We start from the raw sequence: 25,682 nt of genomic DNA on the forward strand, positions 1-25,682 counted from the left end.
AGGAAGATTGTTGCTGTCCACCCCTGGGATATACAGAGCTCCAAAGTATGATCTCAGAAAGTGGGATTAAAGATCAACAACATCAAATGTACAGCATTACAGAATAAAATGCAGCTTAACTGTCTGCCCAAGAAATCAATCAGGGAGAACTGCACTGCTTTCATTAACAAATGGAATAAGTTTGTTTAATTGGTTCAAGCCACACGACTGGTCATTGAAAGGCTATAAGGAAAAAAAGGAAAATATAAGTCCCACAAACAGCATGTCATATAATTTTATCATAAGATGTCTGGACTACTAAAGTGAAACCATGACATTGAAAGCCAGGGAATCAGGTCAAAATTTAAGACAGGGATGACTTCATAAGACAGGGATGACTTCAATTAGGGGTACACAGAACAGGCAAGAGAGAGCTGGAATTTACTGGAGAAAATAGGCAAAGGAACCAAGGTACTGGAAGCACATAATTGGACAGGAAAAGGTAACAGAATAGGAAGAGGCCAAGAATACATTTGGATTCAAGACTAGAGATTGCCTTCCCAATCAAGGATTGAAATCAGAGTACAGGCAAAGAAAACGTAATAGGGGGCTCCTGAGTGAAAGACCAGCACTGTAAGACTAGAAGCTAAAACAGAAGCTGCTGTTAAAAAGGGATAATCAGTAGGGCATATAAAATATTTGATAAAGTACAGTTTTGTACCTACCATAAATGTAGATGTTTGAAGATCCACATTGCTGCAGTCCTTACACTTGGGTAGTCCGCTGTCCTCGGTCGGCCCGAATATCAAAGTATAAGGCTGACGTCGGTCAAGGCTCATTTGACTGACATCAGGACGTCAGGGTACAAATGCGCATGACCGACGTCATATCCTCAGTCTTTTCTTGCCCCAGATGTCAGAAGACCCTAAAAATAAAGGTCAAAACCAAAAGACAGCAAACAAACAACCAACCATCCTAGCACTAAAAATATGTACAATATATACAATATACACCCTATTGACAACCCAACCCACACAACCGCCTCTAACCACAGAGGGAAGGAGGGAGGTAAATTGGACTGCAGCAATGTGGATCTTGAACATCTACATTTATGGTAGGTACAAAACTGTACTATGTTCTTCATCTCACATTGCTGCAGTCCTTACACTTGGGTAGAATCCCAAAGCAGAGGTAAGGGAGGATGGCCAAACTATAAGGAAGCAGGAGCTGCCAAAATGCCCTGCAAAACAGCAGTGGCAAAACCAGCCCTGGATTTAGAGTAAAGTGGTAGGTGATAATGCCTAGAGAAAGTATGCACTGAACTCCAAGTAGCTGCCTCCAAAATATCCTTAGTTGCCACCCCCCTCAAAAAAGCTGTCGAAGTGGCAGTGGCCCTAGTGGAATGAGGGCTAATCCCAGCTGGAATCTCCTTGCCATGATGGGAATAACAGAAAGCAATGCAAAACCCAATCCACTTAGAAATAGTTTGTTTTGACACAGGCTTGCCCTGAGAACCCAAAGCAAAAGAAACAAATAACTGCTGAGACTGCCTGAACCCTTTAGTTCTGTCCAAATAATATCGCAACTGCCTGTGTACATCTAAAGTGTGCAAAATCTTCTCCCCTTTATTTTGGGGATTTGCATAAAAAGTAGGCAAATGAATAGTTTGGTTTAAAGCCACACTAGAAACCACTTTAGGCATAAAGGAAGGATTAGTACGTAAAGATACCCTATCCTTATGGAAAATTAAGAAAGGCTCAACCGCCATAAGGGCCTGTAACTCAGAAACCCTTCTTGCAGAGGTAATAGCCAACAAAAAAGCAGTCTTCCATGATAAAAACTTTAATTCAGTAGTAGCTGCAGGCTCAAAAGGTTGTAGAGTGAGTTTCTCCAACACAAAATTGAGATCCCAAGCAGGAGTAGGAGCTCTTCGTGGGGGTCTTATATTCTTTGCCCCTCTAAGAAATTGCTTGAACAAAGGATGAGAAAACAATGGTGGGTCACAATCATAGTGAGCCGAAATTGCTGCAGCATGAACCTTAATAGAAGAGAAGGACAAACCTTTGTCCAGTAACTCAGTAAGATATTGAAGAGCCACACTTAAATTAGGCTCAGAAACATCAAAATCCTTTGCTGCACTCCAAAATAAAAATCTCTTCCATTTATCTGCGTACACTTTCCTTGTACTAGGCCTTCTAGCTTCCAAAATAACATTCAAAACTTGCTGTGGAAGTGGAGGCCCACTATGGTTCAAAACAGAATATGCCAGGCTGTTAGGTGCAGAGAGTGAAGCTTGACATTGAGCAAATGACTGTCCTCCTGAGACAACAGGTGTGGAATCAAAGGCAAAGGCCATGGAGGCTTCCGTACCAGGCTTCTCAGTAATGGGTACCAATGCTGTCGAGGCCAATCTGGAGCTATCAAAATCATCCTTGGCTTGTCTTGTCTGGCCTTTAGTAGTACCTTTGGGAGGAGAGGCAGAGGCGGAAAGGCATACACATGAAGATTGCTCCAATTGAAGGAAAGAGCATCCACTTTCCAAGCTGTGGGATGAAACCTTTTTGTGCAAAACTTTGGCAGCTGGTGGTTTAGTGGAGAAGTGACAGATCTATGTCTGGAGTTCCCCATGACACTGTCAATTTCTGAAACACATGAGGATCCAATTTCCACTCGTGGGGATCCATAATTTGTCTGCTCAACACATCTGCTAAGGAGTTCTGTGCTCCCGGCAGAAACCTTGCCTGAAGATTTAGCTGTAAACTGAGTGCAGTCTCCCACAAAATCATTGCTTGCCTGCATAGAGGATAAGAATGTGTTCCGCCTTGCTTGTTGATGTACCAAATGACAGTTGTGTTGTCTGTTAGAATCAACACCTGCCCTGGAAGAAGTAAATCCTTGAAAGCTATTAATGCAAACTGGACTGCTAACATCTCTTTCAAGTTGATATGTAGATGTTGTAGTCTGGCAGGCCACTTGTCTTGTATCCACTTTCCATTCAGATGAGCTCCCCAAGCTTTGTCTGAGGCATCTGTCGTTAGAATCTGACTCGCCTCTGGTCGGGTCACAGAGAGTCCCTTGTTTAGGTGACATTCCTGAGCCCACCACAACAATTCCTTTTGAATGCAAGGTATTATTTGAATGACAGTGTCCAAATCCTGGCAGTGCTGTGTCCATACATTTTGAGATACCATTGTAGCTTCCTCATATGCAGTTTGGCATTGGGAAGCACCAGAATACAAGATGCCATGAACCCCAAGGCTTGAAGGACTGTCCTTGCAGTCAGCCTGGACTGATGAGACAACTGATGAAAGTAAAGGGAAAGATTCTTTTGTTTGTCCGGGGTCAAAAGGCCATCTGGGATGCTGTATTCAGTCTCACACCCAGAAAGCACATGTCCTGAGAGGGTACTAGACTGGACTTTATTTCGTTCACAGAATACCCCAGGCATCTTAGCACTGCTATCACATAATCCAAATGATGAAGAAGCTCGTCCCTTCCTTGAGCCAGAATCAGGCAATCATCCAAATAAGGATAGATCTGTATTCCTTTTAACCTGAGGAAAGCTATCACTGGAGCCAGAACTTTCGTGAACACTCTGGGCAGTAGATAAGCCAAAGGGCAATGCAGAGAACTGATAATGAGAAGTCCCAGCTCGAAAACGCAGATACTTCCTGCAACTCAGTCTGATAGGAACATGAAGATAAGCCTCCTTGAGATCCAAAGTTACCATCCAATGATCTTTGCCCAGCAGAGGTAAAAGCTGCTGTAACGTCAACATTTTGAACTTGGGAATGTCCAGATAAGTGTTGAGGATAGATAAGTCCAAAATTGGTCTCCACGTGTTCCCTTTCTTTGGTACTAGGAACAGGCGAGAATAAAATCCTAGGCCCACTTCTGGCATAGGGACCGGCTGAATGGCCCCTATTTGGAGTAACAGAGAAATTTGCTTGTGAGCCTCTATTCTTTGTTGAGGAGGAACGTCTGGCATGCCTTTGAAAGGAGGCAAGGTATGGAAATAAAACCTGTAACCGTGGTGTATGATATCCAATACCCATCTGTCTTGGGTAATTAAACTCCAATTTTCTTTGAAAAGTGCCAACCTTCCTCCCAAAGGTGCTGCCAGACGAGAAGGTTCTGGCAGCTGAAAAGGTAGGTCATTGGGTCTGTTTACGAAAGGACTGACCCCTGCCCTCACCGAAGACTGTGCAGGAGAACTCCCTGTTCTAGGCCTGAAAGAGCCCTGAGCTCTGCCCCTACCACGTCTAGATCTACCCCTAGACTGGGAATCATAAGAAGGATACATCCACCCCTTAGTAGGCCAATTTCTACTAAACTTTGGAGGCTGAACCTGCAAAAAATCTTTAACAGTCTGCATAGACTTAGCCTTGTCTTCCATTTTCTTTAAAACTGCCTCAACAGGAGAACCAAACAACACATCAGATTGTAAAGGAGCATCTAAAATCCTTGTTTTAACATGGTCAGGTAAATTCTGATCCCTCAGCCAGGCATGCCTGCGAAGAACTGACCCAGTGGCAGCCACCCTAGACGAGGCCTGTACAGCATCAAAACCACATTGCAAAGAATGCTTACCCACCTGTTCAGAAACATGTACTAAATCTTGTAACTCTTTACAATCAATACCTTCCGCCAGAGCATCAACCTTAGACTTCAATTGTGAAAGGAGATAGTTTTGGTATTTCAACATGTGGAACTGGCAATTCAAAGCCCTCATAGCTAGAGTGGAAGAAGTATAAACTTTCTTTCCCCATCTATCCAAAGCCCTGGCCTCTTTATCTGTAGGAACCGGATTCTTGACAACAGAAGCCTTAACACCTTTAGGCCCCTGACTAACAGTTTCTGTGTCTGCCCTAGGACTCTTAAAAAGATACTTATGAGCTTCAGGCACCCTGTAATACCTATCCGGTTTAACAGGAGCAGGAGGCAAAGAATCAGGATTAAGAGAAGCCTCTGTAAAAACATCTTCCACGACATCCAAAACAGGAGGTATAGCTAAAGGCCTATGCTGGGGTAAAAACAAAAATTCCCTAAGCCTTTTCCTGGAATCAGAGAAGTCCTGACCTTCCCACTTAAAATGCTCCCTCATGGAATGAAGAGTTTCTGAAAAAGAAAAATCCTCAGGAGGAGAAGCAGAAGGAGTAGAATCATCCACATCAGAATCAGAATAAGGAGAATACTCCTGCAAGTCTTCAGCCGAAGACTCTGAAACATCCGAAGCCTGCTCAAAACTCCCTAGCTCAGGCTCCACCCTAGGTCTCTTATCAGGAGAGGGCAAAGAACCCCTAATCAAAGTAATCAAATCTTCTGCCATTTTAAGCATATGCTTCTTGGGCACAGTTCCTGAAGAACTAGGGGTGACACCAACTGAAGCCAAACCTGGCCTGCCTCTGGGAGAAGCCTTGGAAACAGAAGGAGAGGGCCTAACCACCCTAGGAAGGGAGGGGAGTATAGTAACCTGAGAAGCCCCTTCAGCCTGACCTGCCTCCTGAGAGGCCACATCCTGCAATAACAAAGTCTCTCCCTGGGATCCCAAAGAAACCTCCGGTGGAACCACCGGCTCCACCGACACCTCTAAAGAACCGGCGTCCGCACGGACGGTTCTTCTAGCCTAGGCTTAACTGCTTTGTCCTTGCGCTTCTTCGAAGAAGCGGGCGTCGGAGCATCCGACGGCATTTTATAATTGCACCGCTTCCCGAAGACCAACCTGGCACAATCCAACCTTCTCTTTATAGTGCGCTTATTGAATCTAGCACAAGAGCGACACCCAACAACGTCGTGCTCAGGCCCTAAACAAGGAATACACAAAGTATGATAGTCTCTATGCGGTATCTGTTTCCCACAAGAAATACAATTATTCACTTTTTCTGACATCCGGTAAACCACTGAGGCAAGAAAAAAACAAAATATTCCCCAACGGGGTACTTAGCCAACTTTGACTCGGTCTGAAACTCCGAAATCGAAAAATTTCAGAACGCCAACCGGCACTTGCAATGCTGCTTCTGCATCGGACCATGCGGCAAAAAAGACTGAGGATATGACGTCGGTCATGCGCATTTGTACCCTGACGTCCTGATGTCAGTCAAATGCGCCTTGACCGACGTCAGCCTTATACTTTGATATTCGGGCCGACCGAGGACAGCGGACTACCCAAGTGTAAGGACTGCAGCAATGTGAGATGAAGAACATCTACTAAGGAACCAATCAGAGGAGGTTAGAAAGGATTAGAAGAGAGATTGGATAAGCAATTCACACAGAAACAATGGGAAGATATACATATTACTCTCAAATATACAAGAAAGTGTAGAAGATTTAGGATTTTTACTTGAAAGTGTTTGCACATGTATTTTTATACCACACACACACTCCAAAGAAGTCTTCCTCGGGTGCAAATGTTGGAAGTTTGATGGGGAAGAAGGAGGTAATTGGTAACATATTTTTATGAGTATAATGAATAGGGAGACTTTAAAAATTCCCTGCAGATTACTCTGTCAAAAATACTGGGTGAGCAAACTGGTTATTATTTCTTTGATCTGCAATACAAAAGAGGAACTGCATATACATAATAAGGTCTACCAAGTTTAAGTCTGGTGGCTGTCAAAACAGCAATTACTAGAAAATGGAAATCAAAGTCTAAACCAACAGTACTACAGTAACAGAGATAAAACAACTGGAGTGGGATCTTTAGAAAAGGGTGGGAGCAAATTACATAGAAAAAATGCGAACTGTGTAAACAATACATGCAGAATAAAATTTTGGAGTAGGGATGAGGTTTAAGGGAAGGCAGGAATTGAATGAGCTATGTAATGTTTGACTGACAATGACTGTATAAAAGATTATAGGTGACGTATACTGTTTGTAACTGAAAATATGTCAATATCGTTTGTTTTCATTTACATAAATGCACACTTGCCTATGTCATAAGTGATAATTCTATAAAGATGTTTTTTTTTTAAAGAAAGAAGCCTGAAGCTCTAGGCAATAACTAACTACCAGATGAGTTACTGACCATCATTTAGGTCAGAAGTGTCAAAGACAGAAAGCCATGCATAAAGTAGCTCTGGTGTAATTACTGGACAAATGTATATGTGGGAGGGTGTACTGGGCTGCATTGTATGCATCTGATAGCAATGAGAAATTATACACTGGTGGTTGTTGATACATATTTATTCATTCCTTTGGTCCCAGATGTCAGAGCTGTACATAGTTAATAAAGTGACTGTAAATTGTGCAATTGTTTGGGGAGATACAATAGTTGTCAGTGTAAGTGCCTGACACTAAGATATTAATACTTCTATTACTTTGCCTACAAGCAGGTTTTGTGGTACTCTATGGCTTAACATGAAAGCTTGATTTCTGGCATCTGCTGCAGCTTTGTAGATGTTTATAATTGCTTAGCAATATACAAGATTTTTGCATATTTTACACAAATATCTCTGGGTAACCATTTGAAACGTTGGGACCTGCTATGGCAAGCCCCAAAACAGACTGAATGGCTGAAAAAACAGACATGCATATACCAAGTTGGAGATGGCTGTTTTTCAGGATATTCCCTTTCCTCCAAGGTATGTCGGTCTTGGAACTGTGTATGGTAGTATCACCATGGCTGGTGGCACCCTATGGAGCCCTTAGGTTAATTATGGAACATGTACAGATTTTCACTTACTTCAAAATGCTTAGGGATCAAAGAAAGCTGGCCAGCTTAATTCATGCCTTTCTTGATTCCTTCTCCCATAAATGCTCATCACAATACTGTCTGATTGTAAGAAAAGACCGATAGTGAAGTTTGTGTTTCCAAAAATTCATAGTCTGAGGACAATTTCATGACTGGACATTCAACAGCATGGTGTTATTGTGAGTTTAATTTCTCAAAAAAAAAAAAAAAAAAAAAAAAAAAAAAAAAAAAAAAAAACACACCTACAGATTTGCCCAAGGAGTGCCACATGCATAATAATCATTATTGCATGAGGAAATTAAAAAAATCCTGTGGGTGAGAAAGGAAAAGATGCCACATTTTAAAAAGTGACCTGTGGCTAAATGACTTTGCTTTTCTTGTAGACATCTCCAAATTGTTTGCCGACTTAAATATGAAACTACAGTGAAGGATCAATTCTTCAACAGACTGCTGAACATGTACTCACATTCATTCAAAAGCTGGAATTACTGTAGATGCATTTGTCCAATCAAAATGTATGTCATTTCTCAACTCTGAGCTGTCTGTTTGTAAGAAAAAAAAAAAGACCAACAACGAAGGCTGCATTTTGTTTCAAAAAAGTTCATGGTCTAAAGGCTACTTCATGATTGAACAGCATGATGTTATGGTGTGTGTTTAATTTGTCAAGAAATTATAGCTGTGCTCAAGGAATACAGCATAAAGTGGAAATACACTACAAAGCCTGCAGCTAAATTTGACAGCATCACTGGACAATTGAAGGAGGACAGACTAAAAGCCCTGAAACAGGGTTTTAACAGCTAAAAGTCACTTTTCAAAGTTGCAGACTCAAGTAGTGAAGTGCCAACAAAAACAGAACTAATAATTAAAAGAGAGAAGACATTCTCAGATAGAGAGCTTGTGAAAGACTACCTTAGAATATCTGCAAATGTAGCCTGCCCACAGGAGAAGTTAACAGTGAGAAATCTGAACCTTTCACATCAGACCACTGCAAGATGAGTGAAGGACCTGTCCACAAACATCAAAGATAATCTTTGTAGAACACTGCAACACTCAGTTCTTCAAGTAGGTGAAAGCGCTGATGTTGGGGATGTTGCTCAACTGGTTATATTTGTTTGAGAAGGTAACAGGTCTTTGGATGTGCTGGAAGAACTGAGGGAGGTTTGTGCAATGAAAGGCACTACAACTTGAAAGTGGATTTGCAAGTTTAATGACAAAGTCAGTGCCACAGGAACTCATGGAACATTACTGCCTAATCCGCCAAGAGAACCTGCGTGCCAAAAAACCTGAAATGAAAGAGGTCATGGAAAAGGCCATTTAAACGTTTAAATTTATAAGATCAAGAGGTCTCAATCACTGGCAGTTTGAAGCCTTAGTGCACAGCATGATGACATATTTACTTCTGCCAAGTTCAGTTGTTAAGCAAGGCAGAAACATTAAGGCATATTTTGGTTACTGTGTGTGGAAATAATACTCCTCATGGATAACAAACAAAATATTCCACATTTTTAAGAGAAGATCTGTGATTAAATGACCTTGTTTTCATTGCAGAAATCACCAAATTGTTAGCTGACAATGTGAAACTACAGGGAAGGATCAAGTGGTTAACAGACTGCTGAACATGTACTCACATTCATTCAAACAATGGAATTACTGCAGATGCATTTGCCCAAACTGAAAGTTTCACTTCTGAGCCCTTAGCACATGATCTGCTGAACACAAAATACTGCTCTCTACTGGTCAAGCTCATTGAGAAATGCAAGTGTAGATTTGAGGACTTCTGTAAACTAAATAACATGACGATCTGTGAAGACCCATTTCCAGCTGATCCCTACACTGCTCCTGATACCATGAAATTCCAACTCGCTGAGCTTCAAAAAAGTGGCATACAGAGGGCCTTCAGAGACAGTCTCCTGAATTTCTAAAAATCTACATAACTGTTTCAGCAAAAATGTGTTCAAATATAGAAAATACAGTGATATTTACTGCAGTTTTTAGCAGAATATACTGCTGTAAGTAGCATTCTTCAGAATGAAGTGTGAAAAGCAAATCTCTTATCACCGATGCTCATCTGGCAGACACAATTCTGCACTGCTCCCGATACCATGCTGTTAAAATGCACTGAGCTGCAGAGCAACAGTTACTTGAGAGCCCTCACAGAGAACAGTCTTGTGAAATTGTACAAATCTACAGTAAATTGATCTACAGAAACATATACAAGTATAGTAAATGCTATGAGAGTTCCTGCAGTTTTCACAGATGCCCTTGACATTGCCACTTGAGTATTTTGGAGTCCTATTTTCAGTTGATCCCTGCACTGCTCCTAATACCATGCAGTTACAACTCAGTGAGCTGCAGAACGACTCACGACATCCTTTAGACAACAGTCTCCTGAATTTCTACAAATCAACAGTATTTGTTTCTGAAAAAATATAGCCGAATATCACAGAAAATCCTTTGCCATAGTACAGTCTTCTTAGAAGACACTCCTGCAAAGACCATCTTTAATGTTTACAGCAGTTTTTAGGCTGCATGTCCTGTTATCCAGAGCGAAGAATGTGAAAAGCAAATCGAGATCTGTTATCACAGACGCACATCTGGCAGATCACTTCACATTGCCACTTCGACATTTGGTGCAGAGTCAGACTACTTGTGCAAAAACAAGCAGTGTCAAAACATCTCATTACTGTGCTTTTTGCAGTTCACATACCTCAACTGCTTTTTATTCTGAGTTTTGACCTTTATCGTATGCTTTTTTTGGTAAAAATTCACCTGGATTTGCAGTTACACATGTAAAATTAATGTGCGTTTACATAATTACATTTCTGCTGTTGAAGCAAGGATACCTTTTGTACGTTTCAAGTTATAAGTTTTGTTTTCAGTCTGGTGAGAATACAGAAGTGATTCTGAAACCAACAGTGTTTATTCTTTGTTCCATGACCAAGGGGCGCCTTTCATTGTGAACTGTATACAAAGCAGACAGATCTTCAATATAATAATGTGGCCCTCTGTAACTCTCCATGAACAGTAACTGTCCCCTGAACTAAAAAGGCTGGACACCCCCTGGTCTAAACTATACAAAACATGCTTTCCTAAAATGAATGCACCTCTAAAAAGCCTTTTTGTGGTTACAATTGCCAACAACTAAAAATACAGTATTCCTTTTCAAAGTCACAGGGACAGCATTTTGAGAGCTGAGTACATTTTTAAATGATAGGCGGTGGTAGTGGCAAAAGCATAAGGTTTGACTACAAATTACAAAGTTATGGCTACACCCCTGTTCTAGTCCAAACATTATAAGATTGGTTAGAAGATTTTGGTTATAGGTGTTCATGTATTTCTTTCTTTTTGATGTTGAACATGGTTGAGTCACAGCAATTCAGTCACACCAAGATTGATCTGGTAGGGAAGGGTGAGGGTTGAGTGTGAAGTATCTCATGTTGTTCAAGACACTGACTTTCCAGGTGCAGCTTATATCATGAGAAGTGAATTTATACAGATTTACTGGCATGTAAGTCACTACCATTTTACACTATTGCTTTAGATGTCAAGTGCAAGAGATTCAGGAAAGGATTACATAAATAGTAATGCTACTTACACAAGTCCAAAGGAAGAGAAGATGTTGATTAGACAGTCAGTTGCTCGAAAGTCACAGCACAAAATGCGCAGGTAAGTTCAATATATTTATGAAAGCAAGATTCATTACATTTCTGTTGAGAAGGTCAAAAATTAAAACTGTCCTTCTACAAGAGATTAAACTGAACCAGAACAATAACCAGAGATTTATGAAGGGATGGAAAAGGTAGACAGTACAAAGTTGTACTAGATCCTCCAAAAGGGGAATGGGCACTTCTGTGTTGGAATGTCAATTAGTTGACTCATGGAAAAACAAGGAGGGAAGGTGGATGATTTCTGGACACAGGGCAGCATAAGGTGATAATTGCCAACTCCTATGAGGATGACAACTCATGGAAGTTTCCAAAATAAAGAAACTTAGTGAAAACAAATGCCTTCTTACTATTGGAGGAGGGGATGTTAATTTTGTTTGAAACAATTCTGAAGACAGACTGTTAGAGGGTAAAACACATCATCAAAAGTGTAGACAGGCACTGTTAAAATGGATAGAATAGAGAACCTTAATCTGATGGAAATATGCAGCAAAGACATCCTGACATAGGTGAAGACACTTTTACTGCTAGGCAGAAAGAGGCAGCCAGCTTTCTTCCTAGCAGTAAACGTGTCTTTACCTGTGTCGTGCAGTAATTGCAGTAATAACCGCAGGAGTATTACAGCAGTACTAGAAGTACCAGTAGTAGCAGCAGTAGTATTACAGTAGTACTAGTAGTACCAGTAGTAGGAAGAGTAGTATTACAGTAGTACTAGTAGTACCAGTAGTAGCAGCAGTAGTATTACAGTAGTACTAGTAGTACCAGTAGTAGGAGTAGTAGTATTACAGTAGTACTAGTAGTAGCAGCAGTATTACAGTAGTACTAGTAGTACCAGTAGTAGTAGCAGCAGTAGTATTACAGTAGTATTAGTAGCACTAGTAGTAGCAGCAGCACTAGTACCAGTAGTAGTAGCAGTAGTATTAGTAGTACCAGTAGTAGGAGTAGTAGTATTACAGTAGTACTAGTAGTACCAGTAGTAGTAGAATGGAACAAAAATCAGCATCTTTATTGAATCACAGTCAGATTAAGCAGATATTAAATGAATCCACAATAATCAATAAAATGAAGCAGTGGAAGTTTGACCCTCTAAACATGGACAATCTATTGAAATAGCGGAGGGAGTTCCAGGATCAATGGGAAGCCAATGAGATTTCAGCCACTGTATGGAGATGCAACGGCATATTAAAAATAAAAACAGTTTTCAGACATATTGATCATTTGCTACCCAAGAGATGACAGAATTTGCAATGAAACAATTAAGTTTAAGCATCTGCAGGACAAAGTGAGATACATCTACAATCAGTTATTTATTCTCCAGTCTCGACAGAGGAAAGTCATAGCCAAATACAGACAACAGTAGTATTCCTTTTATTTTGGGGAGTGTCTGCATATGGATTTGAGGGTGCAGGACAGCGTACAGTAAAAAATCAAACAGGCTTCAGAAAGATATTGCACTCACTCATATTTTAATATAGTTATCAATAATAACAAAACCACTGTAAACTACTCTATGCTACTGCAGCTTGTTAATCTAAATATATGCATGTTACAGCCATGTGATTTAAGATGCCAGTGCGAAACAACAGAAAATAATCTAAAGCTGAACTGAGGTTGCATTCCCCTGCATCCCACGAATATGTTTATATTAATGGGTAGACCTCACCAGGATTATAATTTCAATAAAAAGTAACAACCTGACACAGGGGGGATCTTTTTGTTCAGCCAGGCAGATGCTTTGATTCTTTCTACAGACATCAAAACAAATGTCCCTTCAAAGGCAAATGTAAACAGTCAGGTATTGTTTGAGGCAGTAACTGCTGCAAGCTTTTCATTACGCATTGCATCCAGAAAAAATAAAATAAAATAACTACAGAAGAAAGCTAACACACATGGCATACAACAGAGACTATGTCCTACAGTAGGGAAGTTGTTGTCATACTGAGATATTGTATCATATCATGTGTGCTAAAATGTAGCATTAATAACAATGTAGTATAAATGAGATGACACAAGGACACACAACAGAGACTGTTAACACCGTATCAGCTGAAGTTGTTAAATGTATGAACACACTGACACAGACTGTACACAATGTGTATATCATAAATCAGTACCGAGTTCTGCTGTTCAATCACCTCTGCTGGACCAAAAAGTATCAAACTTAGCCAAAAATCAGCTCACAAACTCCTAGCGTTTCCTCTACAGGGCAACCAAAAAGTACTTTCTAATTCATAAATGTTAAAAAGAATACTGAATGACTAGATAAAGTACATAATAAAATAAAGAAAAGTGGTCCTAAGAACTTTATAATATTTTTCTACTTACATAGCTCTCACAGACCTGGTGAATCTCGTGGTCTGGTACAGCTGCGCTCAGGCTCACTTAGTGCCCCTCCCTGCTCCCAAATTCCACCCGCCCCTAGATGTGCTAAATTTAGAAGACAGAAACCACACACCCTCTCTCTTTAACCAATCAAAACTTTTAAAATAGACCCCTCCTTCTTCTATCCCCCTTTACTTTTCTATAACCTCTGCATAAGTTAACAGCTATACAATGCCACAGCCACCACCAATGTTAAAATTCAAATTAAAAATTATCTACACTCTACTCCCACTGCTGATTATTCCTTATCTTCTTACTGCCTATGAACATCAGAACTACCTAGGTTTCAATCATCCTCGAGCCCAAACTACTATCACGATAGCATCAAATAAGTTCGATTATTTATTAAATCCCTACACACCTAACCCCTTACATACTAAATACCTCCATCCTGCGAGCTCTAGATAGGTCAACCCCAAAACTAAAAGATACCATAATCTGATACTTACATATCTGAAACTCATAATTAGACTACAATGCAACCTAACCATGGATGGAGACATCCACCCAAACCCCGGTCCATCTTCTCCCAACAATACTACAACCAATACCACTTTTTCTGCTAACCGACAAACCATAAACAAACCCACTAACTCTCTCTTGATTAGTCACCTAAACATTAGAAGTTTAAATAAGATCATTCACCTTCATGCCCTCTTAGATACTCTCTTCCCAGGTATACTATGTCTTATGGAAACCTGGCTAAAACCTTCAACAACAGACAACGAGATACTCCCTCCAGGTTACAACATACTAAGGCTTGACCACACCACTAGGAAGGGAGGTGGGGTAGCTGTTCTATATAAAAGTACACTGGAAATGAACTGTGTCACTCCACAAACAACTTGAGTGGATAATGCTAAATTCCTCAAATCCTCATTACTAAACTACAAATTAATAAGGACAATATAGTCTGCATATATATTCCCCCAGGCTATAACACAAACACCTTTGAAGATTTTCTTTGCTTGTTGTCAGATAACTACCCCCAAGAAACCATTGTTCTTGGCGATTTTAACATAGATTGGTACTCTTGCTCTACAGATCCCCCTCTCTCTATGTAAACCTTTATGGATTTAAGCAGGTCATATCTTCCCCCACTAGGATCAGTAAACCCAACAATAAAAAAAGCACGCTAGATTGGATACTCATTAATAGTGATCACCACATGTATAAGGCTGGGACCCTGCCTGATGACATAAGTGATCACTTTCTTACCTATATAAATCAGGCACAAAGCCGAAGTTCCTAACCAACTCACTTACAAAACAATAAGGAAAAGCAAGAAATTTAACCTCGCTAGTTTTATAAATGAACTCAAAGCATGCAATTGGTCAGTTCTTAAGCATCTTCCACTGGAAGAGGCTGTAAAAAGAAGTTATGTACTCACCATAATGTTCCATCTGAGTAGGTAACTTCATTTGTCAGCAACCTGTGGGTATCAGATCCGATTCGGATCCGAGCCGGCAGCTTTCTTAGCTAAAAGATCCGAGCTCCAAGCTCCTCCCCCTACCCATAATGCCCTGCCACCTCCCTCTAACCCTCAGATCGAGTTTGCCATAATGCCATAGAAAATTACTATAACACAAGAAAGGAGTACTATACATTCCACCTGATGTCATCTGGAAGTGATGTATCCAGATTCTTTAATAATGAACTAAGGGTCCGGGGGATGGAGGGAGGGTTGGTTGCTGACAAATGAAGTTACCTACTCAGATGGAACGTTATGGTGAGTACATAACTTCTTTATCTGAAGTAGTTAACTTCATTTGATCAGCAACCTGTGGGACAGAGTACCCAGCTACCAACAACTTGGGAGGTCCTCATGGAAGGATATTCTGGAGCACTGCACAGCCAAAAGATGCGCATCCTCTGGATATTAAATCCAACTTATAATGTGTAATAAAGGTATGAGAAGAAGCCCAAGTAGCTGCTGAACAAATGTCATCCAAAGAAACCCTTGACCGCAGCAGAAGTAGCCATAGATCGGGTAGAATGGGCTCGCACCCTCAGGGGCTCAGGTCGACCAGAGCTTTTGTATGCGAGAAGAATGCATTGGGAAATCATCTAGCTAAGGTTACTTTAGTGACTGGTTTACCCAGACAGGATTTAGCAAATGACACAAAGTTGATCTGATTTTCGCAGATCGGCTGTTCTGTTTAAGTAAACTCGTAACTGTCTATGAACATCCAGACAATGGAGTCTATACTCTCCTTTGTTTTGAAAATTAGGAAAGAAGACAGGTAGATTGATGGACTGGTTGATATTGGCTTCTGAAGCCACTTTAGGCAGAAAGGAGGGGTTAGTCCTGAGGGAAACCCTGTCTTTATGAAAGATGATATATGGAGGCTTACTGCAAAGAGCGTGAAGCTCCAATATCCTCCTAGCTGAGATAATGGCAATCAGGAAGGCCGTTTTCCAAGATACATATTTTAAGTCGATTGAAACCGCGGGTACCAAAGGAGGACCAGTCAGAGCCTGTAGAACTAGGGTTAGATCCCATGGAGGAACTGCATCTTTAACAGGGGGTCTTAACAGAAAGGTTCCTTTCAGGAACGTTTTGCAAATCTTGGAGGAAGCTTGGGGGCCTAAACTGTTTCCAATGTGGTAGGGGAAATAGCTGCCAATTGAACTTTAATAGTAGAAGAACTAGCCCCTTGATGAAAAGTATGTGATAGAAAGTCTAGAACTGCTGGGATAGGAGCCGTGAATAGATCCAAATTCCTATGCTCCACCTAGACAGAGAAACCTTTCCATTTACTCTTGTAGATTTTCCTGGTAGACGGTTTATGGGCAGCCACCAGGATGGCCTTAACTGAGGAAGATATACCGGGAGTCCTAGCCATTAATGGAACTGGATCAACCAAGCTGAGAGCTTGAGGTAGTCCAGGTCGGGGGTCTTCAATCCAAAAGGATGAGAGATCAGATCCGGAATGGGATCTAAAATCCAGGGAGGATGTACTAGATGAGACTGTAGGCATGGGAACCAGGTTTGGCAAGGCCAGAATGGGGCTATGAGGATAACTCTGCTCTCCAACAGACGAGCTTTCTGCAGGAATTTTGTCATTAATGGAAGAGGAGGATAAGCATACAGAAGACTGGATGGCCAAGCATGAACCAGAGCGTCTTTGGGGGCTTCCCCTGGTGGGGGAATTAGCACGAAGAACTCGCTGCACTTTGTGTTAGAAGGCGAGGCGAACAGATCGCAGCAAGGTTGACCCCATTTGAGGAAGATTTGCTCCGCTACTACTGGGTTCAGAGACCACTCGTAAGGTGAGAGGATTGTTAGACTCAACCTGTCTGCTAAAATGTTTGACCGACCCAGAATGTGCATTGCTATGAGAAAGTGGTTGGTGGATATCGCCCATTCCCATACTCTCATCGCCCCTCTGCAAAGTGGGTAAGATATGGTTCTCCCCTGTTTGTTTATGTACCAGACTACCAACATGTTTGTTTGAATTGCAATAGTCCCTGGAGGAAGAAGGGGATGGAGAGCCTGCAACGCTAGAAGCACCGCCCTCATCTCCAGGACATTGATATGCAATGAGATCTCTGTGCGAGTCCACATGCCTTGGACAGATCTGCCCATGCAATGCCCCCCCCACCCGAGGAGAGATGCGTCCGTGGTCACCGTGACTTGGGGTGGGGATAAGGCGAAGGGGCGCCCCTCCCGGAGGTCTCTGGAATGGAGCCACCAAATTAGCGACTCCCTGCAAATCCTGCTGAGGGGAATAAGTGTAGACAGGGGATGATGTAGGATGGACCATTGAACCTGTAAGGTCCATTGAAGGATTCTCATTTTCAGACGTGCGATAGATTGATGGCTGCTGCCATGGACCCCAGGGCCCTCAGGACTAGTTCAGCTGGGGGGGGGGGGGGGGCTGATGGTTGTAGAAGAGCCAGAATGTGAAGGTTTAGACTGTGAAGTCTGTCCGCCGTCAGAAAGACTCTGGATTGTATAGTGTCTATCCTGACCCCTATGAAGTCCAAAATCTGAGTAGGTTGAAGGGAGGATTTCTTGTGGTTGATCGTGATCCCTAGATGGTGGGCTAGATATAATAAATAGTCCCTGCCTCAACAAAGTTGATGCCTGGTCGGGGAGGTTAGGAGCCAGTTGTCCAAGTAAGGAAAGACCTGTATTCCCTGAAGCCTCAGGTGGGCCCCTACAACTGCCATGACCTTGGTAAACACCCTGGGGGCTGTGGTGAGACCGAAGGGTAGGACCCTGAACTGATAATGGTTGGCTCCCAGCCGAAAGCGGAGAAATGTCCTGGATCGCCTGTCCATTAGAATGTGGTAGTACGCATCCTTGAGGTCTATCGAGCACATCCAGTTGTTCTCCTGTAAAAGTGGGAGAATGGATTGAATAGTGACCATCCAGAACTTTTCTTTGGTGACTGACAGGTTCAGTATGGACAGGTCGAGAATGGGTCGTAAGTCCCCCGTCTTTTTTGGCACCAAAAAGAACCTGGAGTAAAAGCCTGATCCGGATTGCCCGAGGGGGACATGCTGGATGGCTCTTTCTTAGCAGCTCTCGTATTTCGAAGGCTGCTGCCTCCCTCTGATTGGGTGGAACATCTGGGAGACTCCCTGACCGGGAAGGATACTTTAGGAAAGGGATAGAATAGCCTCTGGATATAATTTGGAGCACCCAGCGATCTGTCATGATGGACTCCCAATTTGCTAGGTGCTTTGAGAAGCACCCCCCCGACTGCTTCCAGAGAAGAGCAGTCGGGCAACCCCTCAGGGCTGCTGCGCGGGTCGATCGGAAAAGGGTTCACTCGACCTGAAATTCTTCGGCCCTCCTCTGCCTCTGGGCCGGCGTCCACCCTGTCCTCCTCTGCCTCTGAAAGATGAAGGATCCAGAGCGAAACGGGATTGTTGAGCTTTCTGGAACCACATCTTCTTTTGTCCTCTTTGGTTCCCAGAGTAGGACCTCGGAGGAGCCGAGAAGCGGATACTGACGGCAGACGTTTTCTCATCTTTCTCGCTCTGGAGAAGCGTATCGTGGACGGTTTTGCCGAAAAGCATAGAAATGTCAAAAGGGGCATTCGCGAAGGATGCCTTGAAGGGTTCTGCAAAATCACAGAGACAGAGCCAGGCCTGTCTGCATAAGACAACGCCTGTTCCGCTGGCTCTAGCCGCTCCCTCCATTGCATGGGAGTGAAGCCACATAGATGTATTAGTAATGGACTTGAGAGTGGCCATTCGAGCCGAGAAGGTCTGTTTGTCCTCGGCCGACATGGACTCTGGGGGTGACCCAGCGTACTCTTTGATCAGGTCCTGCTGGAGCCGAATTTCATGTGCCATATAATTCAGTGACCTTACAGAGAAGGTCGCTGAAGCAAACATCCACTTTCCAAGGCGGTCCATCATCCGAGACTCCTTGTCTGTAGGATGTACCGAGGAACTCTCCTGTGCTAATTCCTTCTTAGTGGCAGCCGCCACCGCCATGGCATCCACTGGGACACTCTTGCTCCAAACTGTCCTGTCCGTGGGAGGGCTGAGTATCCTGTCAGGTCTCTTGGGTATTGGCTCGACAGTGTCCGGCTCCTTCCATGCCCTGGTAGTTATGATGTCCACCAGAGGGTCGGCGGGAGGGGACACCCATAGAAGTAGATGGGCCTGTGTCAAACACCTCCAGAAACACAGACTCATCCGAGGAAGGTTTTGGGCAGACCACCCCCTCTAATGCGCAACATTTCCATAATGTCTCCAAAGGAGACGTCTTCAGGGGGGGGGGGGGTGTCCTTGGGGAACCTTCTCCTTCCTCTAAGTCTGTGTCTTCTGTGAGGGACTCAGGTGAGTCCAAGTGCCTCCTCTTGCACTTTCGTTTGTGAGGGACCCCCTCGGGGGGGGCTGTCCGAAGAGGCCTCACCAACAATGTCCTGTTCTTTAATGGGAACCATCTGGGACGTAGGCGCAGGCTGTCCCTGGGGCCAGATTATGGAAGACAGGCCTGTCTGAGAGGGAATGGTGGGTGGATCCGTAGCAAGAGCCTGGGGCCTTGAATCCCTCAAAAGGACCCTCTCCACGATGTTGAATGCCGTGGGAGATCTGCTTTCCCTAGGATCCGAAAGCAGTCCCCTCGGATCAGACATGTGGATCGGCGCCGGAGGTGACCCGATCGGATCCGAACGGGTAGTGTGCTCCGACCTCAACGGAGCTGAAGGCCCACTAACCCCTCCGGATCCGACGCTCAACTCATGGCCCCGAGAGCTTGGATCTGACAGACTCGAGGGTACAGTCGGCGCTGAAGTAGGAAACATTGTCGGTGCCGACTCCACCCCGGCTCTGAAGCTAGTTGGATCTGACAGCTCCGAACCCCGATAGCAGGTCGGAGAAGGAGCAAGGGGGGCAAAAAAGGGGGTCGAGCTCCCCCCCCTGGAAGGGGGGGGGCAAGAGCACTCCCATCTGCAGCTGAGCCTGAAGAAATCGACTCATCATCCGGTCCATGTCTGCGTCAAATAAACTCCTCGTAGATCTGGACGAGGCCGCCATGGCCGGCCGGGAAGGCTGCCTAGACAACCTCGAAGGTGACCAGGTCTCCTCCTCCAGCTCCGGGGAGTAACGTGGAGAACGGAGCCGGGAGGGGGAAGTCCTGGAGAACTTAAGGGGAGAGGCAAGCTGCTTGGACGGCGGAGCCGATGGAGCTGACTCTGACCGCCTCTTGTGGCTACGGTGTCCCTTTTTCCTGCTCCCTGTCCTTCTTCTCTTTCCTTTTGCCGTTCCTTTCCTCCTGGGCCGTCCCTTTCCTCCTGGGCCAAAGAGGGAGGTGGAGTCCCGGCCAGGGGATTGGAGGCGGTTGGTGGAGCAGCCGCATCCGGCGCCACAGAGGAAGAGGAGGATGAAGCGGAGTCAGGGGGCAAAAGGCCAGCAAGGATAAGCTTCGTCCTCCTATCCCTCAAAGCCCTGGGGTTGAAGGCTGCACAAATAGTGCAGCCCGAAGTAAGGTGATCAACTCCCAGGCAAATAACGCACCGTGTGTGGCCATCTGCTGGGGACAGCTTATGGCCACACTCTGAGCATTTAGAAAACACAGCTTTTGGGCCTTCAGACATATTAGAAGAAAAAGTACAGGCCCACACACACACCTTCACACACGCAGAGGGGGGGAGGGGATTAAACTTTAACTAACCAAAAAGTTTTAAAACTACCCACAAAAGCTAAGGGAGTTAGAAAGGGAGTTCACACACACAAAGATAGAGAGGTTTTGACAGAAAACGTATATATAAAATCCTAAACTCACAATACTACGCTTGGAGCTCGTTCTAAGAAGCTTACAAAAGCCACGGCAAACGATATCGGAGGGTTAGAGGGAGGTGGCAGGGCATTATGGGGGTAGGGGGAGGAGACTGGAGCTTGGATCTTTTAGCTAGGAAAGCTGCCGGCTCGGATCCGAATTGGATCCGATACCCACAGGTTGCTGATCAAATGAAGTTAACTACTTCAGATCCTACTTTAATGCCAAATTCCTAGCCATCCTTGACATACATGCACCAGCACGATTGATTAGAATGAAAACAAAAGTCGCCCAATGGCTTTCTAAAAAAACAAACAAAAAATGTCACTTAGAAACAAAGCCTGGCTAACATGGCATACCATAAAAGCCCCCGCAGATCAACTCAGATATAGACAACTAAGGAATGACTCAAAAAATCTATTATAATAGATAAAAAAAAAACTATTACTGTCATCTACAACAGAAGCACCAAAACCATCCTCAAAAATTTTGGGCAGGTGCAAACAAACTCCTACATCCAAGTCAGTCCTCCACTCCTTCCCCCTCAGTTACTGAACAAAAACCACCAGAATTAGTGGCCAACACCTTTAATAGCTTCTTCACAGAAACCATCCAGCAGCTAGCCAACTATCTCCCGGTTGCCCAAACCCTACTGATGCCTTACCTTGCTCCCAACTCTCCTTTAAACTTCCAACCAGTTCCTATCTCACTCATCACCACACTACTCAAGAAATTAAAACCAGACACCCTATCCGCAGATCTCCTCCCAGCTGAGTACCTTCAAAAAGCTGCAGAAGTCATAGCTTATCCAGTCATCATCCTGATCAATAGAACTATATTCTGAGGCTACCATCCCCTCCGTCTGGAAGACATCCCATGTAATCCCTCTCCATAAAGGGGGCAGTTCCACTGAATTATCAAACTACAGACCCATAGTTATCCTGTCACTCCTAGCAAAAATAATGGAAAAATGTATCCACAAACAATTCATGAGCTACCTTATCAAGAATAATCTCCTGACTAATACTCAACATGGTTTAGACCATTCCATAGCACTACCTCTGCCCTCCTCTCCTTTGCCAATGTCATTAACCAAAATTGGAACAATAACAAACTTTCCTCTGCTCTCTTTCTGGATCTTTCCAAGGCCTTCGACATGGTTAACCCCCAACTCCTCATACTGGCACTGAAAAACGTCTCCCTAGATAACCAGACTCTCATGTGGTTCCAACCATATCTGAATGGTAGACACCAGGCTGTCTTATGAAAGGACAAATTATCCACCCTACTACCTATCACCCTAGGAGTCCCACAGGGATCTATATTAGGACCTCTCCTATTTTCTATCTTTATTAAAGACTTGCACAAGATCATCTCAGATGCAATCTGTGTTCAATACGCAGATGATTCGACTTTAACATGCTCGGACACCTCCCCTGGGGACGTTCAGATAGTTTCTCAAGCCACTTTTAACACAGTAGAAAACTGGCTCCTTAATAAGCATTTCATATTAAATCCAAACAAAACAAAACTACTGCTTTTCTGCCCCAACAGTAGACACCCCTTACCAGCCTTTACTATTAGATCTAACAATGGGACCACCATTTCTCCCGACCTACCAAACTCTTAGGAGTAATAGTTGACAATAACCTCAAGTTTGATTTACACATTAATCAAACTATTAAAACTGTCAATAAAAAACTTGGATCTCCTTATAGGATTAAACCCTACCTAACTGCATTAGCTAGAACTGTCATTGCCAGAACACACGTTCTCTCCACCCTCCTTTACGCTTCCCCTTTATTTACAAACTTTTGTAAGACTAACCTTAACAAACTATTTAGTTGCTATAATAACATTGCCAGATTCGCCACTGGTACAGCTTACAGAACACATCATTGTCTTAACCTAAACTCTCTAGGGTGGCTTGAATTACCCAATCTACTTCAGGTCAATCAACTAACAGTAGCCCGCAAGATTCTCTATCAGCCTGCAAATATGCCCGGACTTGTTAACCTTGTCACTCCCTACAGTAACCTTAGGGCACTACGTTCATCCGACAAACTCTAAGTTCAAACTTTCAAAGCTAACAACTTAGCTGGAGAATCACTGTTTGCAAACTCCGTGGGCAAAACCTGGAACGCTGTTCCTGTTCACCTTACTTCAGAACTCTCTCCAACACAATCCAAGAAAAATCTAATACAGTACTTCAAACTGCACTGGTTTTGCCCCTGCACCAATCCAGATTAATTAATACCAAATACTCAGGTTCTAATACAGGATGTCTTCCTCCACTCTGACTACATCCAAAGTGTTTGTCTATAATCTTATAACAATGTATTATATTGGTAGACTGATGGGAGTATGAATCTATGTATGTCTGTATCATACACTGCTCTGATCTTGACAAATGTTTTTACATCTTGTATGTAACATACATCTTATATACAACATACATCTTATATGTTGATCTTGACAAATGTTTTTTATATCCTATACACAATAGTCTTTGTATGTTTGTTTGGAGCTTTTCTCCCTGGGCCTCCGCTGAAAATGGACATGTACCAGTTGGACTATCCCGGTCAACAAATGTAAAATAAATATATAATTACTTGTTCAGCACTGCTTTCATTGTACTTCTGAAGTATATAAATTAGAAGAGTGTTATTTCAATCGAAAAAATGTGTTACACATGCCTTTTACATATCAGCTACACTCAAGTTCTGAGCAATGAAACTTCATTAGAGCAAACACCTGCTTGGACGCTTTCACCCAGCGGCCGTTTTAGTTATTGGAAAGCTGCAGTTATTTTTTAGACAATGCAAACATTTCTATGCACTAATGCAAATATGCAGTAACTAATTAAGAAACAAGAACACAACAGTAAATGAAATTGAAGAGTCAAACAGAGGCGATATAATTACATAATATACATATTTACCTTTATCTTAAGTATAAATTTGAGAGCATCTGTATGTAGAGGTAGGACAGCCTGCAGTCAGAACAAACAGGCTTCAGAAAGGCAATATTACATTCATTCAAGTTTTAATAAACCTACAAGAAATAAAAGGAAAATTGTAACAATGCTAACGCAGCTCCATCTACATTTGATATATGAACTATGGATACATGAGTGAAAGCAGGTTAGTAAACAATTCATTTTAAAAAGTGCCAGCATAAAACAAAATGATTGCAGTATTAAAAAGTCTGGAGCTCAACTGGTCTTGTGAGCACCATCTTCTCAGTCACATTCAGAAATACATGAGCTGACCTAATTTTAAGAAGTTCTCCAGCAGTAAAAGTTATAAACAACTGCATTCCAAATTATGTCCCTTTATTTTTCAGGGTACAAACATATTGGGGAGTATATACAGACAGACACAAGGGAAAACATCTTGTGGTTAAACAAAAAGTACACTTTGGAAAGGCAGCGTTCTACTCATTCAATCATATTTTAAATAACTTCAAAATTTATTACAGTGCTTATTTCGGGTCTATATCATATTATCGCACAATGAAAACAGCGAATGCTCTTTCATCATACCGATATCGGAATGACAAAAAAGCGACCACACGGAACAGCGAATTTTTTCCCCAGGGAAAAAAATTTGCTGCTCCGCAAAAAAAAAAAAAAAAAAAAAGTTTAAACACAAAATGTAGTGGGGGGCTTCACCCACCACACCCTCTAACATGGGGGGCTGTGCCCCCACCACACCCCCCCACTTAAATATACTAACTCTGAGATTGCTATTTCCTCCACTATGGTGCAAAGTCCCAAAGATGGCAGAAAAAAAGTGAAGACACGGAACACCGATTTTTTTCACAGGGAAAAAAATCTGTGTTCCGTGTCTTCGCTTTTTTCTGCTTTCAACATTATTGGATCGATGAAAGAGCGTTCGCTCTTTTCATCGGGCGATAATGTGATACAGACCCCTTATTTCCTAGCAGTACATTAAAGTGATACACAAGATATGGTTTAACTTAGTCAAAATCTAAACATTACAAATATGTTGGTAGACCACTACTGTGGAGATGAAGTATCTGTTTGTGCTGCCACTGATCATATTTCTAGAAAGGACTTACTTGGCTAGTATGGCTGACTGGGGAAATGAATGAAGAGGCTGACAGCCTGCTGTCCTAGGCTGGGTGGGTGGGGGGTTTGGGTAATTTCCCTACCTGTGTGACCCCCAAGAGACCAGAAGCCTGACAGACCACCTGTTCAAGAGGTCAGTCATGCTGTCCAGTGCTTAGTGGGCAGATGAGTGCTCTAGGCACACTGATGCCACTGGAATCTTGACCAGTTGCTGTATTAATGATTTGTAGTTCTTCACCTGTAACCCCCCATAAGATCTCAAACACCCTGTGCTCTCTACCTTAATTACGGTGAGGCAGTCTTCTTAAGAAAACAGGTGTCCACATAATGCAGAGTCACATGTGGAATCACCTGGAAAGGAGTGACTAGAAAATTTAGGGCCAGGCAGATGAAGAAATCAGGAAATAGCTGGAGGCTAAGTGGGAGGTCAGGTGGGGACTGGAATTACAAATATGCAAACTTATTAACATGCAAGTACCATACAATGAAAAGAACAAATAAAGTGCAGAAACAGCAACATAAACAGGGCTAAACTGTTATTAATGCAAGCAGACTGTTAGAAACAAATCAAGTGTCTCAAGTTGCCATGTCCAAGTCCAGAGATCCCTCATATTCCACCAGAGCATGTCA

At 42.9% G+C, this 25,682-nt stretch overlaps 1 long non-coding RNA gene across 2 annotated transcripts in view; it reads right to left on the reverse strand.

Annotated features, from left to right (window-relative positions):
- The window catches only part of LOC122807282, a 111,788-nt gene that overhangs the window by 10,307 nt on the left and 75,799 nt on the right, over window positions 1-25,682 (reverse strand). For both annotated transcript variants that reach the window (XR_006365623.1, XR_006365622.1), the window contains one exon: window positions 23,901-24,013. This is a non-coding gene — a long non-coding RNA (uncharacterized LOC122807282). The remainder of the gene's footprint in view (window positions 1-23,900; window positions 24,014-25,682) is intronic.

Source organism: Protopterus annectens, chromosome 7.part0 (genome assembly GCF_019279795.1).
Source record: "Protopterus annectens isolate FY-2018-M chromosome 7.part0, PAN1.0, whole genome shotgun sequence".
Taxonomy (NCBI): Eukaryota; Metazoa; Chordata; order Ceratodontiformes; family Protopteridae; genus Protopterus; species Protopterus annectens.